General features: G+C 41.3%; 1 non-coding gene across 1 annotated transcript; it reads left to right on the top strand.

The window, feature by feature from the left end:
- Window positions 1-14,957: 14,957 nt before the first annotated feature.
- On the top strand, window positions 14,958-15,031 carry trnat-cgu (transfer RNA threonine (anticodon CGU)). Its single transcript has one exon. It is a non-coding gene; the product is annotated as a tRNA-Thr (tRNA).
- Window positions 15,032-17,081: the final 2,050 nt, after the last annotated feature.

Below are 17,081 nucleotides of genomic sequence, written 5' to 3'. Positions count from 1 at the left end.
AAAAGGTCTCACTGTCTACAAAACGTAATCCTCAGATTATCTTGTATGTCTATATTAAGTCACCTACAACGTTCTTCTCTCGAACGAAACTGCCTCAAGTCCCTCAGCCTTTCCTCATGAGACCTTCCCACTGCACCAGGCAAAATCCTTGCAAATCTCCTCTGAACCCTGTCCAAAGCTTATCCATCTTTCCAATAATTCAATACTCAGAAGTGTAAGTAATACTCCATTTGAGGCCGCACCAGAGCTTTGAATATTTGCAGTACAACGTCAAGGCTCCAAATCTTAATGCCTCCAGTAACAAAACCTGAAACACCGCATGCCTTCTTATCAAAACTAACAACCTGACTGGTAACTTTCAGGACACTGAAACCCATCTCTCTCCATTCATCTGCACTACGAAGAATCTTAGCATTATCCAATACTCTTTATTCCTGTTGCTTCTTCTACTTTTCCCACTTTTCCGCATTAAATTCCATTTGCCACGTCTCAGCACAGCTCTGCAGCGTATCTCTGCCCCTCTGTAACCTGTAACATTCGTCAGCACTATCCCCATCTCCACCGACTTTGGTGTCATCCACAAACTCAATGACCTTACCTTCTGCGCCCTCGTCTTTGTAAAAAATGAAAAACAGCAGTGACCCCCAAAACAGATCCTTGCTCTACATTACGAGTAATTGGATTCCGCCATCAACATTTCTCTTCAACCAGCACCAGTTGCCACCAGTCATCTTCCAGCCAGCCAAATTCTGATCCAAACCGCTAAATCACCCTCAATCTCATGCCTCCGTATTTTGTGCAATCGCCGAACATCTGGAACCTTATCAAACGCCTTAATGAAATCAATATACACCACATCAATCGTTTCAATCTCATCCACGTGTTTGTTCACCATCTCAAGAACCCAATAAGCTTAGTGACGCATGGCTACGCTTTAGAAAACTGCATTGATGATACTGAATCAACTTATTCCTCTGCAGATGATAATAAATTCTGACTCTTTTATCCTTTTCCAATACTTTACCTATAAGCCAAGAAATGCACACTTGTCAATATTTACCAGGGTTTCGTCTACTCCACTTATTGAACAATGGAATAACATTTGTAACCCTCCAGTCGTCTCGCACGATTCCTTTGACAATGATCAAAATTAAGGCTCTTTATTGTCCTCGCTGGCTCCCAGACAATCCTCGGATAATTCCCATCTGGAACACGGGTTTCATCGATTTTCGCACTTAGCACAACTGCTAACACTTTCGACTTACAAACGTCAATCCCATTTAGTCTAGTTGCATTTATCTCGGCGTGTTCCTCAACATTATTTTATATTCCTTAGATTTTGATTTCTCTTCTTTCATGCTCTTATTCTGTTGTGCTCTAACTCTCTTCAGTTCTTTTTCTCATATCTTCTGATGATCTTACTCTCTTATCGGATTACGCCTGTACACTTATTTTCTTCAGATTTTTCCTCTTCTATGTCTTTTGTTTGGAATCGTAATCTCCATTTGTCTTTTCCAAGCTCTTATTCTCTTATGCTGTTACGTTCTTGATCTCATTTTTCTCACTCCCTTCTGTTCCTGTGTTACGCCTCACGTATATTCTTATTTACCAATGTTGATTTCTCTTTAGTTCCAGTGATTTTATTACGGTATGTTATCTTAAATGTAATAGTGGCTTGACTCAGCTTTAATTAGGGCCTTATTTGCATCACTATATTATTTTGCGTTTCCAGTCAGATTATGGTAAGAGAATGTGGGTTAAAGTTAAAATTGTTTGTTGTCTAATGATGAATTTTAGAGTTAAGAAACAAATTGTTTTTTAACATTGGAAATTAGGAGTTTTCTGTCACTCCTACTTTACCAGATTATGAAGTGAGATGAGATGTTTTGGGTGATTCCTTTATTTTGCAGAAGTGCTCACCGCCGTGTCGAAACAGTTTGGGGATCGAGTCCATGATTTCGTCGAATTTATACAAATCCAGTCTGGATTTGGAGAGATTTGAGTTGATTTTTGGTTGGAAAGGTCCAATAAAATTTAAACACATGCCAATTAGAGGCCCACATCTTTTAAAAAAAAAGTGAAGGTGAGAGTTTAATTTCGGTTACTTGTGTTCGGTGAAATGGAAAATGAGATAAATGGCTCTTAATATTGCAAACATCGCTCTGGGATTTGAAGACTATTCCCAAATTTGTTGGGAAAGTTCAGAAAGACAGAAATACGACACAGGTTTCAAATTAGCAAAGAGGTTAGAATGTGGTTTAACCAATGACAAATGTAAAACTGAAAATGCTAGGAAGTTAATTAAGCAGCTATGTCTGTCAGAGAAACAAACAAGTGCAGCAGAGTTAGAAAAACACTTAAATTACATTTTCGGAAAATGGAGTTACAAGATAAAGAAAAGGAAAGAGAGACACACAGAGAGAGAGACAAGAGTTAGAAAGAAGTGAAAAGAGACAGAAAGAGTGAGAGAAGGAAAAAATAGAGTAAATCGAACTAAAGAGAAGGTGCTGAGTTGAACAAGGAAACATCGAATACAGGGAAAAAGGAAGAGCGGGAATATAAAGAGAAAACGAGAGGGAATTTAATCTTCAGAATTTGCACCATATCCAGGAAAGTCAAGTTAACCAGGTGGATATGAAGAGAGAAGTTTGTGAGGCATACAAATATTTTAAAACGCTTCCACATTTTGATGAGAATGATTTCGAAGCTTTCTTTATTTCATTTGAACATTTGACTCGGGATTTGGAGTGTTGAAATTGTTGAAAATGTTCGTTCAAACTAGGTTGGTAGGCAGAGCAAGTGAGGTATTTATAGTGCTGTTAGTTGAGGTATCACGTGATTATGAAGATGTCAAGCAGTCTGGTTGTGATGACGTATGAATTCTTACCAGAGACGTATCGACAGCGTTTTGTGAAACGGAAAGAAGGAACAAGGTCAGACCTATGTTGAATTCGATAGAACTAAAAATCGTAATTTTGATAGATGGGTGCCGTAGTTACAATAGCCAAGGCCGACGTGGCTATCAGAGAAATTAATCTTCTGGAGCAGTTTGAAGAACTCACTTTCAGAGATGACAAGAATTTGTGTGGATGAACAATAACCAATAAGTGAGAATAGCAGCAGAGATGGCAGATAAATACGCACTGGTGCATAAGGCAACGTTCAGCTTTTGACAAGAGATCCATCCTGTGAGGGAGAGAAATTTGTAGAAGTACTGATCTCACACTACAAAATAAAACTAAGAGCACGTTATCACTAGTCAACAACAGGTTAACAAAGAAGCCCAAGAGGAGGAAAAGGAAGTGATATCCGGCAGGTGTTTCCACTGTGGTAAAGGAGGACACATGAAGTCATTGTACTGGTCATTAAATTAAGCCACTGTGGGAAAAGATGTGATTGAAGAGGCTAAGCCATTGGCATTCGTGAATTTAGTAAGAGAAGCCCCCAAGTAAAATCGAGGAGCTACTGGATGGTGCACAGCTTATATACGGGCTGGGTATGGAGTGAGTCCCTGATCTGGAAAATAATTCATCTATCTCGGTAAAGTTTACTCAGAAAGAACACAGATGTAAGGGAAATGTGTTACTATTTTCAGAGATACAGGATCAAGAGGTGAATGTTTTCGCACACGTTCTGACGTGTTCCCCGAGAGAACAGTAATTTGTGGGATAGTTGGACAGGAATTTAGCGTACATTGTAAGATCAGTTTGGAAAGCAAACTCAAGAAAACTTGGAGTATTGATCGAGTGTGAGTTCCAGGAATACAGTTTATTCTTGGGATCTATTCATCAGTATCCAAGTTGGGAGTGCCACCAGTGTTGTGGAGACACCAACGGAGACCAGGGAATTGAAGATTTATAAGGTAAGTAACCTGGCATGTTTTCAGACTGTGTAGTAAAACGATCCCGCTATCAGAGGTCACTGCACGAAGCAGAATGTGAAGAGAAAGACGAAGAAATTGAGGTTCAATTAGCGGGCACACTGTTTGATGTAATGGTTCAGGAAAACTTGAACTGACAGGGGGTCAGGCAGAAGTGACTAGATGGAAGGCTAATGGACTTACAACTGAAAGACGAGACAATAACAGATAGAAATGTTGACGTATACTCAGAAAATGAGTCAGAGTTTATTCCTGATGGTTATTATTTTAAAATGGACACCATGCAGAAGAGTCGTGGGGAGAACTGGGCTGAAATACACAAGCTTGTGTTGAAAATAGCATTAAAGGACGGATTATGGGTAATACATGAACTACCAGTACGAGGTCAAATGTGTGAATACGATTCAGGCTGAGGTATGAAAGCATATTTAATGGCCTTAAATGCAATTGGGATGTAAATAACGTTTGCCATCCATGTCATATGTTCCAATAGCTACGTAAGCCACAGCAGTAATAAAAGCATCAGCTTTATTGCCAATTAACACATCGGAAGAAGCTTTCATGCAGGTGATGATTAACTCTGCACATCTCGCCCCAAATTAGAAGCGAGAAGCAGTGCTTGTTAACCATAATGGAAATGGCAAACAAATTTGCGGAGACAAGTCCATTACGCAGGAAGAAGAACAAAAATAGTAGTCGTGGAATCAATAGCTTTCTTCACATGGCTTGGGCCACCCAGGAATACTCAATCAAACTAAGGACAAATTTTACTACTTGGCTATCTCACGAAGTGGTGGATGGTTTAGGAGTACAGCACTTTAAAATAAGTGCCTTCCATCCTGAATCCCAGGGAGCTTTAGAAATGAGGCATGAGACGCTGAATACCGTGTTAAGAGGGTACTGCCAGGTCCGCCCGAATGGTTGAGACAAAAGTATCCTAGTTGCATTGTTTGCCATTGGGCATGCCCCAAAACAAATCTCATAAGTTTATGCCCTTTGACGTAATATTCTGACATGAAGAGAGAGGACCTTTGTATCGTAGGTGATGCAGCGATAAAATCGGATAGGTGAGTTAGTTAAACAGCACCTGAAGTGGCACAGTGTAGAAAGGTACGGGGCAGATAAAATCTCTGAAATTCGGACGTTTTCCCGTGGGGATGACGTATAACCAATTGTAACATTCACTCAAAAGCCTGCCTTAGTGATCCCTATCAAATTGAGAAGAAAAGTTGAGTCAGGGAAAAACTCTCTCATAAAGGCGCTGGATTCAGTGTTGGGATCCCAGCTTCACTTTATATATAAATGATCTGGATTAAAAGGCTGGTGGCCCACTGGCAAAGTTCGTCTATGATACAAAGTTAGGTGAATAGGCAGGTAGTTCTGAGGGGTTGGGGAGGCTACAGAAAGGCTTGGACAATTCAGGAGTATGGTCCAAGATATAGCTGATGAAATTTAATGTGAGAGAATGCGAGGTTCACACTTTGTAAAAAAAAAATAGGCAAAGACTACTTTATGAACGGTGAGAAATTCATAAAGCCAAGGCACAATGGGATCTGGGAGTGCTAGTACAGGATTCATTGCGAAGTGACTTGCAAGTTGAGAACGTGGTTAAGAAAACAAATGCATTCTTGTCATTTCTCTCGAGAGGATTGGAATGTAAAGGCAGTGAGTTGTTACGAAGACGTTATAAAGCTCTGGTGAAGCCCCATTTAGAATACTGTGTCCTATTGTGGACCAAACCTAAGGAAGGAAATACTGGCACGGGAGCTCCTCCAGCGTAGATTCACACAGATGTTCGCTGGAATGGTATGTCTAACAAACGATGAATCGTTGAGGATACTGGGATTGTATTCGTTCGAGTTCAGACGTTTGAGGGGCGATCTAATAGAAACTTACAAGATGGCTTGGAAAAGGTGGACGCTAGGAAATTGTTTCTGCCTAATGAGGATACTAGGACTCGTGGGCACAGCGTTAGACCTAGAGCGGATCAATTAAAAAGTAAATGAGGAGACATTTCATCTGCCAGATGATGGCGGGCCTGTGGAATTCACTACCACAGAGCACAGTGGAGGCAGGGGCATTAAATGTCTTCAATGCAGAGATTGATAAATTCTCAATCTCACAAGGAATTAAGGGATACAAGTAGGTGGCGTTGAAATGCCCATCAGCCATGATTGAATGGTGGAGAGAATTGGATTGTCCAAATGGCCTTACTTCCACTCCTATTTCTTATGGTCTAATGGTCTACTGTGGATAGGAGAAAACTGTGACGGGCGTTTAATATGAATATGTTGCAACCTTGTTACAACAGAGAGAGGGCACCGAAAAAAAAACAGTTAACTACTGCACCACAGAATGAGAAAACAAATTAGGATGATGGGAATTTTGATGGAACACAAACTAAACAATGAGGAAGTCCCTGAGTACTGTGATGCGTCAGTGAGTTAACTGTCTCAGGAGAAAAAAAACGCATTTGAAAGATAGCAGCAGTATAATGACATTTGCAGGAATAACATGGAGAGGACTAATGCCATTGTGCATGGGGTAGAATTAGGGAATGCTGTTCTGATAAAGCAACACCCCTATAGGATTAATCTTTTCAAAACCACGCAAGTGTGGAAAGAGATGGATGGGAGCTCAATGAAAATATCCCTGAACCAAGTCAGACTTTATCGAGAAATTTAGAAATTTAGTTACATTATGAAGTGGGAACTACTGCGTAGTGATGGGCAGATACCTTTATCAGAGAAATACAAAGAGGTTTCAGCGTTTCTGACTGCAAATAGGTTACATCAATTCAAAGTGATGCACTTTGGAATGAAAAATGCACCAATCACATTCCAAAGGCTCATGACCTTATGGCTTATGGCTGCGTTAATAAACTGTGCTGTCCATCCAGATGATGTAGTGATCGTTAGTGAGTCATGGGGAGATCACATGCTGCAGTTGACAGAGCTCTTTGAACGATTAAGAGAAGCAAAACTAGTCATAAACTGAAAGAAATCAGAACTCACGAAAGCAGAGGAGAGGTTCTTGTCACATGATATCGGTCATGCAATTTGGACACCAACGAGATAGGCATTGGAGCTGTACTGCTGTTCGAAGATCATGATGGAATTGAACGCCAGTTGGTTACTGCACACTAACCTCCATACCTTCCAGAGAAAATACTCTACGATTGAAAAAAAGGATTATTGAGTTTCGTACTGGCCTTCCAACAGTTTAATGTTTATGTGACAAATGATGTGTCAGATCAAAACTAATAAAAGACAAGAATATGAGTATTATCTGTTGGAGTCTTGTTGCAGATTCTTAATGTAGACATTGTACATGTTATGGCTCATAAAAATTTGGTTACAGATGTGTAATTGCTGATTTAACAGAAAAACTACACATAAGATTGAACGGATAACAATGTGATATATAGAAATAGAAATAGAAATATATAGAAATATATGTGTGTGTGTGTGTGTGTGTGTGTGTGCGTGCGTGCGTGTGTGTGCGTGCGTGCGTGTGTGTGTCTGTATATGCGCGGTCGCGCACGCGCGCAGGAATTAATATGAAATTACATTAAGGCCCTACGCATTTCCTTGTAATGGTGGTTAAAACCTGAAAAAACATCTTTTCACTGTAATGGCTCATATCTTTTTGGTAAGTGGGGAGATGTTATAAAGTTGCGGGTGTCAAATGTATCTTAAAAAGAGAGTGAAGACTGTTTGGCAATGAGAGCTTTCAGGTATCAATCATGTGAATGACGAGCAGTATCAGAGTGTAATGGAAATTTGAAAATATACCACATTTCATTGTGAAACAAATACCCAAATTTCGGTTAGTATGTTTGCAAGGATACAAATTGATAAAAAAAAATCAGTTTAAATTATGCCCCAGCAAATTAAAAATTGATTATTTTGAATTTATTGTTTTGTAAATATCATACCCCTGAAACGATCCAATGCTTGGGCATTAAAGAATCGGACATTTTAACAGCTAGACAGAGTGAGACTAAATGTCATCGATAGAGTAAACTGGCCGCAAACTACTCCCGGTCGAAGTTCCTTTTTTGTACCAAACATCCTTCCACGAAAATATCGAAGATGACCAAAGGAGACCTGTAGCTAGAGGGAGATGGAAACTGACACTGAAAGACTTTGTGTGGTTTTGAAAATAAGTTGGTGAAATTTTAATTCATGGTTATTGGAAAAGTATATTTTTGTACAGTTAAAGGCCGATAACAATTCGTTAAGAGAAACTGGGCTTAAAGTTGTAAATCGTTTTGCTAAATGTTCACTTTTAGAGTTAAAGAATACATTGAGTATTTAAAATATACTGGAATTTCGTAGTTCTTTGTCACTCATACTGCGACAAAATCTGAGGCCAGGCCAATTTCCTGGGTGTTTGATTTGTTCAGCAGGAGGGTTTTCCACCTTGTCGAAGCAGTGTCAAGCAAAACATACCTGACACACCCAATTACCGCAGAATATCCTGAAAAGTTACCAGAACAATTTCAGTGATTCCTATGGTCAGGGACGACTGAACTGCCTTCCCATGCTTCATGTGCAACAACGACATCATAGTTCTTTTTCCTGTCACTGCCTCTGAGAGTTTGTGGTGGAATTTGCACGAGAGGATTAAAGTTGTTAGCATTCCAATGAGATGTTAGCGTTAGTTATTGTTTATCTGCAGCTGATATACTATCTTCTGTTAAATACACATTCTTGTTTAATATAGAAATGAAATTGCTGCATTCTTTATGTGTTTCAATATTGAAAACATATATATATACACACATATATATACGTATGTGTGTGTGTATATATATATATATATATATATATATATTTTATGAGTACACACACACACACACACATACAGCCAGATCTGATTACCATTGCAGTAATCGCTGAGGCTAATTGGATTTGTGTTAGCCATGTGAATTGGATAATATGTGAGCTCGGGAACAGACAACTGCAGTTTTGCTGATGACAAAAAGACAATAACTATCCGAAAGTTCAGAATGTTTGACGACGAGCAGAAGTGCATTGGCGAAGTCGGGTCTGGGCACAACATAGAGTAATCGAGTTATAGACGTGTTCAGCATGGAAACAGACACTTCGGTCCAACCCGTCCATGGCGACCGGATATCCCAACCCAACTCAGTCCGACCGACCAGCACCCAGCCCATATCCCTCCAAATCCTTCCTATTCATATACCCATCCAAATGCATCTTAAATGTTGCAATTGTACCAGCCTCTACCACATCCTCTGACAGCTCATTCCATAGACGTACCACCAACTGCGTGAAAAACTTGCACCTTAGGTCTCTTTTATATCTTTGCCCTCTCACTCTAAACCTTTGCCCTCTAGTTCTGGACTCCGCGGCACCAGGGAAAAGACTTTGTCAATTTATCCTATCCATGCCACTCATAATGTTGTACACCTTTATAAGGTCACCCCTCAGCCTCCGACGCTCCAGGGAAAACAGCCCCAGCCTGTTCAGCCTCTCCCTATTGCTCAAATCCTCGAACCCTGGCAACATCCTTGTAAATCTATTCTGAACCCTTTCAAGTTTCACAACATCTTTCGGATAGGAAGGAGACCAGAATTTCACGCAATATTCCAACAGTAACCTAACCAATGTCTTGTACAGCCACAACATAACCTCCCGACTCCTGTACTCAATGCTCTGACCGATAAAGGAAAGCATACCAAACGCTGTATTCACTATCCTACCTACCTATGACTCCACTTTAACGGAGCAATGACGCGGCACTCCAAAATCTCTTTGATCAGAAAGACTACATAGGACTTTACTAATAAGTGCATAAGTCCTGCTAAGATTTGCTTTCGCAAAATAGAGGACCATGCATTTATCTGAATTAAACTCCAGCTGCCACTTCTCAGCCCATTGCTACATCTGGTCAAGATCCTGCTATAATCTGAGGTAACCCTCTTCGCTGTCCACTTCACCTCCAATTTTGGTGTCATCAGCAAACTTACTAACTGTACCTCTTATGTTCGCGTCCAAATCATTTATATTGACGACAAAAGGTTGAGGACCCAGCACTGATCCTTGTGGCATTCCAGTGGTCACAGGCCTCCAGTCTGAAAACCAACCCTCCACCACCATCCACTGTCTTCTACCTTCGAGCCGGTTCTGAGTCCAAATGGTTGGATCTCCTCACCTTGCTAACTAGTCTCCCATGGGGAATATTGTCGACGTCCCTTACTAAAGGAAACATAGATCCCGTAAAACACTCTGCCCTCATTAAATCCTCCTTGTTAATTCATCAAAAAATAATTAATTCAATTTAACGAGAAGTAATTTCCCACGCAGCACGCCATTGCTGACTATCCATAATCAGGCTTGCCTTTCGAAATACATTAAATCTTGTCTTTTAGGATTCCATCCACAACTTAGCCACCGCCGACGTCAAAGTCGCAGGTCTGTAGTTGCCTGGCTTTCACTTACATCCTTTCTTAAGTAGTGGTATCATGTCAGCCAGCCTAGTCTTGTGGCACCTCACCTGTGATTATCGATGACACAATTTTCAGCAAGTGACCCAGAAATTACTTGCCTCACTTTTTACAGAGTTCTGTGGTGTGACCTGATCACGTCACGGGGATTTATTAACATTTATCCGGTCCAATACATCCGGCACTTCCTCCTCTGCAACAAAGTTTTTGTTTTCAAGATAACAACATCCATTTCCCCACAGACAACATCTTTCATGCCACAGGTGATACGTTATCGATGGGGCAAGGGCAATTATAATGCGATTAGGCAAAGTTAAGATACAGAGAATGTGGTAGCAAAATGCGAGGGATGCAGACAATGGAAATGTGAAGCTGGTTTAAGGAACAGATATTGAGTTTCCTCGATAGGTATGTCTCGATCAGGCGGGGAAGAAGTGAAAAGGTAAGGGAACCATGGTTTATTACAGAAATTACATCTCTTGTTAAGAAGAACATTGAGGCTTATGTGGTGAGAGACAAGGTGGTTCAGATGATGCGATAGAGCGTTACTGATTAGCTGGGAAGGATTTAAAGACAATGTTCAGAAGAGCAAAGAAAGGGCACGAGCAGTCTTCAGCAAATAGAATAAAGGAGAAACCTAAAGCCTTCTGTCGGTATGTGAGGATTAAAATGATGACGAGGGGAAGGAATAGGGCCAGTCAAAGACAGAAGTGGGATGATGAGTGGGGTCCCTGTGCATATGGGAGAAGTGCTAAACGAACATTTTTCATCAGTTTCCACTCAGATAAAGGAGAGTAATGTCTGGGAGAAGAATGAGATAAGAGATATTAGAATAGAAATGATCGATGTTAGTTATGAAGAGGTGTTATCAATTCAGTTTGGTTGAAAGTAGTCCAGTCCCCTGTGCTGGTTGGGATTTGTCTGAGGATTCTGTGGGAACCTAGGGAGGAGATATAAGAGCATTTGGCTTGAATATTTGAGTCGTCACTGTCTGCAGGTTTACTATCAGAGGACTAGAGGATCGCACATGTGTGCCCTTGTTCCAGAAGCACAGCAGAGATGACCCAGTTAATGACATTTCTGATGTAGGAAAGGTTTTGGAAAGGATTATAAAAGTTAAGATGTATAATCATCTGGAATGCAATACTTTGATTTCAGATAGTCAACATGGTTTCGTCAAGGGCAGGTACTGTCTCACAAACCTCATTGAGTTTTTTTTTGATAATGTGACCAATGATGTAGATGAGGGTAGAACAATTGACGTGGTATGCATGGATATCAGTAAATCCGCTGTTAAGGTTCCATGTGATAAACTGTTTGAAAAAATGCAGAGGCATGGGATCTAGGGTCATTGAGCCATTTGCATTAGAAACTGGCTTCCTGAAAGAAAACAGCGAGTGGTGATTGATGGGAAATATGCAACCTGGAGTCCAGTTACTGGTGGTGTGTCACAAGGACTGTTCTGGTACTACTGCTGTTTGGTATTTTTATAAATAACTGAGACGCATCATAGGTGTATGTATGAGTCAATTTACAGATGGCACTGAAGTCGGTGAAGTAGTGGACAGTTTGGAAATATGTTACAGGTTGAAGGGCGACTTGGATAGACTGCAGAATTGGGTTGAGAGCTAAAGAATGGAGTTCAATGCAGCCAAATGTGAGGTGATGCATTTTGGGAAGAATAACGGGAAGGCAGAGTATTGGGTCAATGGAAAGATTGTTGGTAGCGTGGATGTGAAGAGGGATCTTGCAGTCCTTGTGCACAGATCCTTGAAAGTTGCCACCCAGGTTGAGAATGCTGTTAAGAAGGCATACGGTGTGTTAGGTTTTATTTGCAGAGGGAATGAGTTCCGGAGCTGCAATATCATACTGCAAATATACAAAACGCTCGTGCGGATGCATGTCGGGAAGAATGTGAAAGCATTGGAAAAAGGTGCAGAGGAGATTTAGATTAGATTTCCTACAGTGTGGAAACAGAAGCTTCGACCCAACAAGTCCGCATCGACCCTCGCAACATAACCCAACCCAGACCCATTCTCCTATATTTGCCCCAGCTAATGCACCTGGCAATACGGGCAATTGAGCATTGCCAATTCACCCGAACTGCATATTTTGGCACTGTGGGATGAAACCGGAGCACAGGCACAGGGAGAATGTGCAAACTCCACACAGACAGTTGCCCGAGTCTGGAATTGTAACTGAGTCCCTGGCGCTATGAGGCATCAGTGCTAATAACCGAGCCGCCATGATGCCTGGTCTGGAGGGAAGGCCTAATGAGTAAATGCTGAGAAACTTGGGTCTGTTGTCATCGGAAAGAAAAAGGCTCAGATGGGATTTGATATAGACATACAAGATGATCAGAGGATTAGATAGGTAGACATGAAAGTCATTTTCCTAGGATGATGACGTCAGCTTGTACGAAGGTACATAACTACAAATTGAGATGTGATAGATTTGAGACAGATGTCACAGGCAGGTTCTTTACTGAGACAGTGGTAAGGGCGAGGGACTCCCTGCCTGCCAGTGAAGTTAACTCAGCCACATTATTGAGATTAAAACAATCCTTGGAGAAGCACATGGCTGATGATAGCAGTTTGTAAGGCGATAAGCTGAGAATAGTTCAAAGGTCGGCGCAACATTGAGGGCCGAAGGGCCTGTTCTGCGCTGCAATCTTCTATGTTCTATGTTCTATGTCCTTCCCCACAGTAAGCATTCATACAAAGCACAGGTTTCACATCTCCCCATCTCGAGCAGCACCAAACAGAGACGGACTTATTGATTTTTATGCTGTCCCGCTACTCTTCACAAACTCCTCTTTGCCCTGAATGTATTTATAAAACCAGGTATGACTGACTTCAACAAAGCAGCATGCTACAATTGAGCTAAGTAGAACTCAAAACTACAATAGACTGATTCAAATTCAGACGTGTTATCCATTACACCACAGGGCCGACCCACCGTCGACTTCCTCTCATCTTTTCCATAAGTAATGGAGACATTGAAATCGGGGGGATACAAGATTACAAAGGTGAAGAACCAGCAAAGATAATTAGCGTGACTGCTTTAATTCAATACGTCACACTTTGTGAGCAGTGCCTTTCACTGGCAAATTGAATACATTCGTCTTCAGGTGCCTCCTTCAGTGTTGCCTGCATGTCTGCTGGACGTTTCCATTGCTGTATTCACAGTCACTACGCGATTACATGATCCACTCCAGTGAAATGCACGTTCATAATCGGAGTCATGGCCTCTTCCTTTCAAGACCCTGAACAAGTTCAGCGAGAAATCTCTGGTCATTTCTAGCCCGGCATCTGGAATCAGACGAGTGTTACGACACCCTTATTGGTGCTACCCGCTCACCGAAGACCAGAGCGACAAAATGAGGCCCTGTGACCACGAGCCTGTTCTGTGCCGTCCTGCAGTACATCTTCAGAACAATGTCAGATTATCACAGTTCCGCTTTCTTCACATTGAAATCCATTGCGATAATATGAACTTTTTCGAAACTTGGAGTGACCAACGTTGCAACTGAAGTTTGTTATGGAGTCAACGACAGACACAACAATGTCTACAAGTCAGGTTGTAAGTTTTACAGTCAGCATCACAGGAGTTCCCTGACAAGGATTCCGAGTTTGCATCGCACAGACCTGGATATAATTCCCACTCAAGTAATGAAGATTTATTCCTCTTTTTGTGAATTATTAGAATGAAAACAAATTCTTGCTTGCATGCAGAGCACACACCCAGATCCTGCCAGAATCGGTCAGTAATTGTTTCCATTCGTATATAACGACAAAGGCAGCAGATACACGGGAAACGACCACCGCAAATGCCCCTCCAATCATGTCACCTTTCTGAGTTGGATGTATCTCGCTGATTCTTCAGTGTCGCTGAGTGTCAATCCTGGAAATTCCCTAACAGCGGTATCATGGCTGCATGTCTGTGGTGAGAAGTTGAAAACTTCAGGAAAGTAATTTATCCCCTCCATCACTGTGGTAATTCTGGATAGGCAGTGAATCCTTTCCCATTGAGTGACAACTAAACTCCAGGAATCCGTTTCGAAAATTTAAAGGTTCCTATCAGACATCTGCAATCGTTTGAAATAAGTTGAGACGTGGACGAAGACAGTAAAATAAAGCGATAGACAATGATGCCTGGGAGGCATAAGGCAGGAAGTGAGCGCGGAACTGATGGTGCAAAACTCAATGTAGGTGCCATTGGGTCAGCTTTTACTGCCCAATGTTTATACTTACTTACACATTGCACCTCGTCAATTCACCACAATGACCTTGTTCCTCTTGATGTGACGTCCCCTCTGTGTGTGTCAACGTGGTTCATGGGCCCCGATAGAATGAACACATCCTCTTCCTCCTGTCACTTTAACCAGGTGAAACTACCAGTTTTAAATGAATGCAAGAAGAGATTATGTTTTTCTGTGTCTTTTCAGTGAAGAATTTTCAGCTTTAAACTGTTTGTATTTGAAAATACGAGGATTTGTTGCAATTCTCTGTTAGCAAAATTGATCTGAAAACACATGTCCAAGCACTGTGAGGAAGTGGTTAAGCAACTTCACATATAGGTGAGTAAGTGCATTTCTACTATGGCGCCGTGGCTTAGTTGGTTAAAGCGCTTGTCTCGTAAACAAGAAATCCTGAGTTCAACTCCCAGCGGTGCCTGCTTGTTGCGTGCATGTTTGGGCTTTGTGTTTCAAGTCTTCACAAAAGTAACTCAGTGTTGTTTTGCACTTTCACGCTGTTATGATTTGGTGATCCAGGTTAGGTTCCAACAGTGAATGCCACTTTTTTTATATTCCTAACTATTACTTATATCTGTGGTTTCTTTCCACTATTCCACAAGCACTCCTGCTTCTCCTCATCTGATATTCCCCCTCCTTCATTCCCAGTTGGGTCGGAACAACGAGATGAGGCAGGAGACGCTGCAGATTTGCCGGGGAATATTGTGGTAATGGCAGAGATAGCACCAGCTGTTCACTCTCATTCTCTGATGTCACCGTTCATACATTTAAACCAACAGTATATACATCGTTGTGCTTCTTTATTTGTAGTCTAATTGTTTTATTTTTCCTGGTGGATTAGGAATTCTATTTTGAATTCGAAACAGTCATAATTGTTTGAGGAAACAGTGTCGCCTTGCCTGGTTTGAAGTGGCAGACACATTACCCGGAGAATGTGAGCCCAGTTCAATGCACTCCAGTCAGTGGACAAAAAGCCTCTCAGCAGCTCCACACTCAAACTGTCACGAAATGTCAGACTTTTCATAGAGCTGAAATAGGTAATGAGCTGGATGGACAGACAGAGTGTCGGAGAATGTGAAACAGGAAGAGGGTGGGACAAAGAGAGACAGATGGAGACATGTGCTGAGTTAGACACTGAAAGGACCAATTCTCCATTCGACATTGCTGCAAACCGAGAGAAGGGAAACGAAAGAAGGCAATCATTTAAGCACAGCCTTTCACCAGCTGAGAGCAAAGGAAACAGCATTACAGTCAATAAAGTCCTTTTGAATTTATAAAGGTGACGGTTGTCTGTCATTGAGATATTTTGATAAAAATCCTGATTCAACAGATAAGACTGATAATTTCCCAGCATTATAATATAGAAATGTATAAGTAACGGATTTCTGTCGATCTAAAACTTTAACTCAGTTTTCTCCACAGACGCTGTCAGGCCTGCTGAGTTTGTCCAACAATTCATGGTTTTGTTCAGATTTACATTATCAAAAAAATTGAAAATAAACATTCTGTTGATCGCTTCATTTTTAATACCCATCAGAAAATAAAACTGGTTACAATCTCAGACACAAATATACATTACACCGACTGTACACATGCAAACATGCAAACCCACTTTCAAATTTAGGCCGTGGCAGACCCAAGACCGAACGTCTCCGTATCGTCTTCGAGTCTCGACAACGCACTGGGAAATCACGTTTTCGCGACCTGCCAAATGCACAACTGTCAAATTGACTGGCTGTAACAACAAGCTCCATCGAAACAGCCTGCCCTTGGCAGAGTGGGAGCGGGAGAATAATATTGATTCACAGATACGTTTTCAACTACAAATTCACTCTGTCATCACGACCACGTTATTACATCTCAGGAACAGTACCTGACTGTATCGCACCTCAACAGAAAGTGACATCTTTAGATGCTGAAGATCAAAGTCAATAAGTGTAGCACTTGGAAATCAAAACCTGTCACGCAATCTCTAAGGAGCAGGGAAATCGACGATTCAAGAATTCCTGATCAACATCTTGTACGCGAAACATAGAATTTCCTGCTCCCCGAATGCTGCTTGACCAGCACCACACTTTTTGACTCTATTCCCTACTCAGCTGATCTGCTTCGGAAAATTGGTGACGAACTTGCCAGCATTCAGTTTGAATCTTCTGTCACATGTTTGACAGCTTGCAACTTTCCATTCCTCATAAAATCAGATCATTCAAGTTACTAGCTAAAGATGAACTGTGGATGCAGGAAATCTAAAACACAAGCATAATTGCTGGAGAAACTCTGCATTCTCTGATATCAATTGAATATTTGAACATCAATCTGTGAACAGGAAAGGAGAAAGCTGCAATTTGATAACTGCAACACTTCGTTTCTCCAAAAAAAGACATCATGAAATGTAGTATTTCGATCAGGCTCCCACCGTCTCAAGTACTGTTAGGAGTGCGGAAATAAATATTGGCCCAGTCATTGCTGAA

The sequence above is a fragment of the Chiloscyllium punctatum genome, chromosome 35, assembly GCF_047496795.1.
Source record: "Chiloscyllium punctatum isolate Juve2018m chromosome 35, sChiPun1.3, whole genome shotgun sequence".
In the NCBI taxonomy this organism is placed as follows: Eukaryota; Metazoa; Chordata; class Chondrichthyes; order Orectolobiformes; family Hemiscylliidae; genus Chiloscyllium; species Chiloscyllium punctatum.
This window is presented reverse-complemented; position numbering and strand designations above follow the sequence as displayed.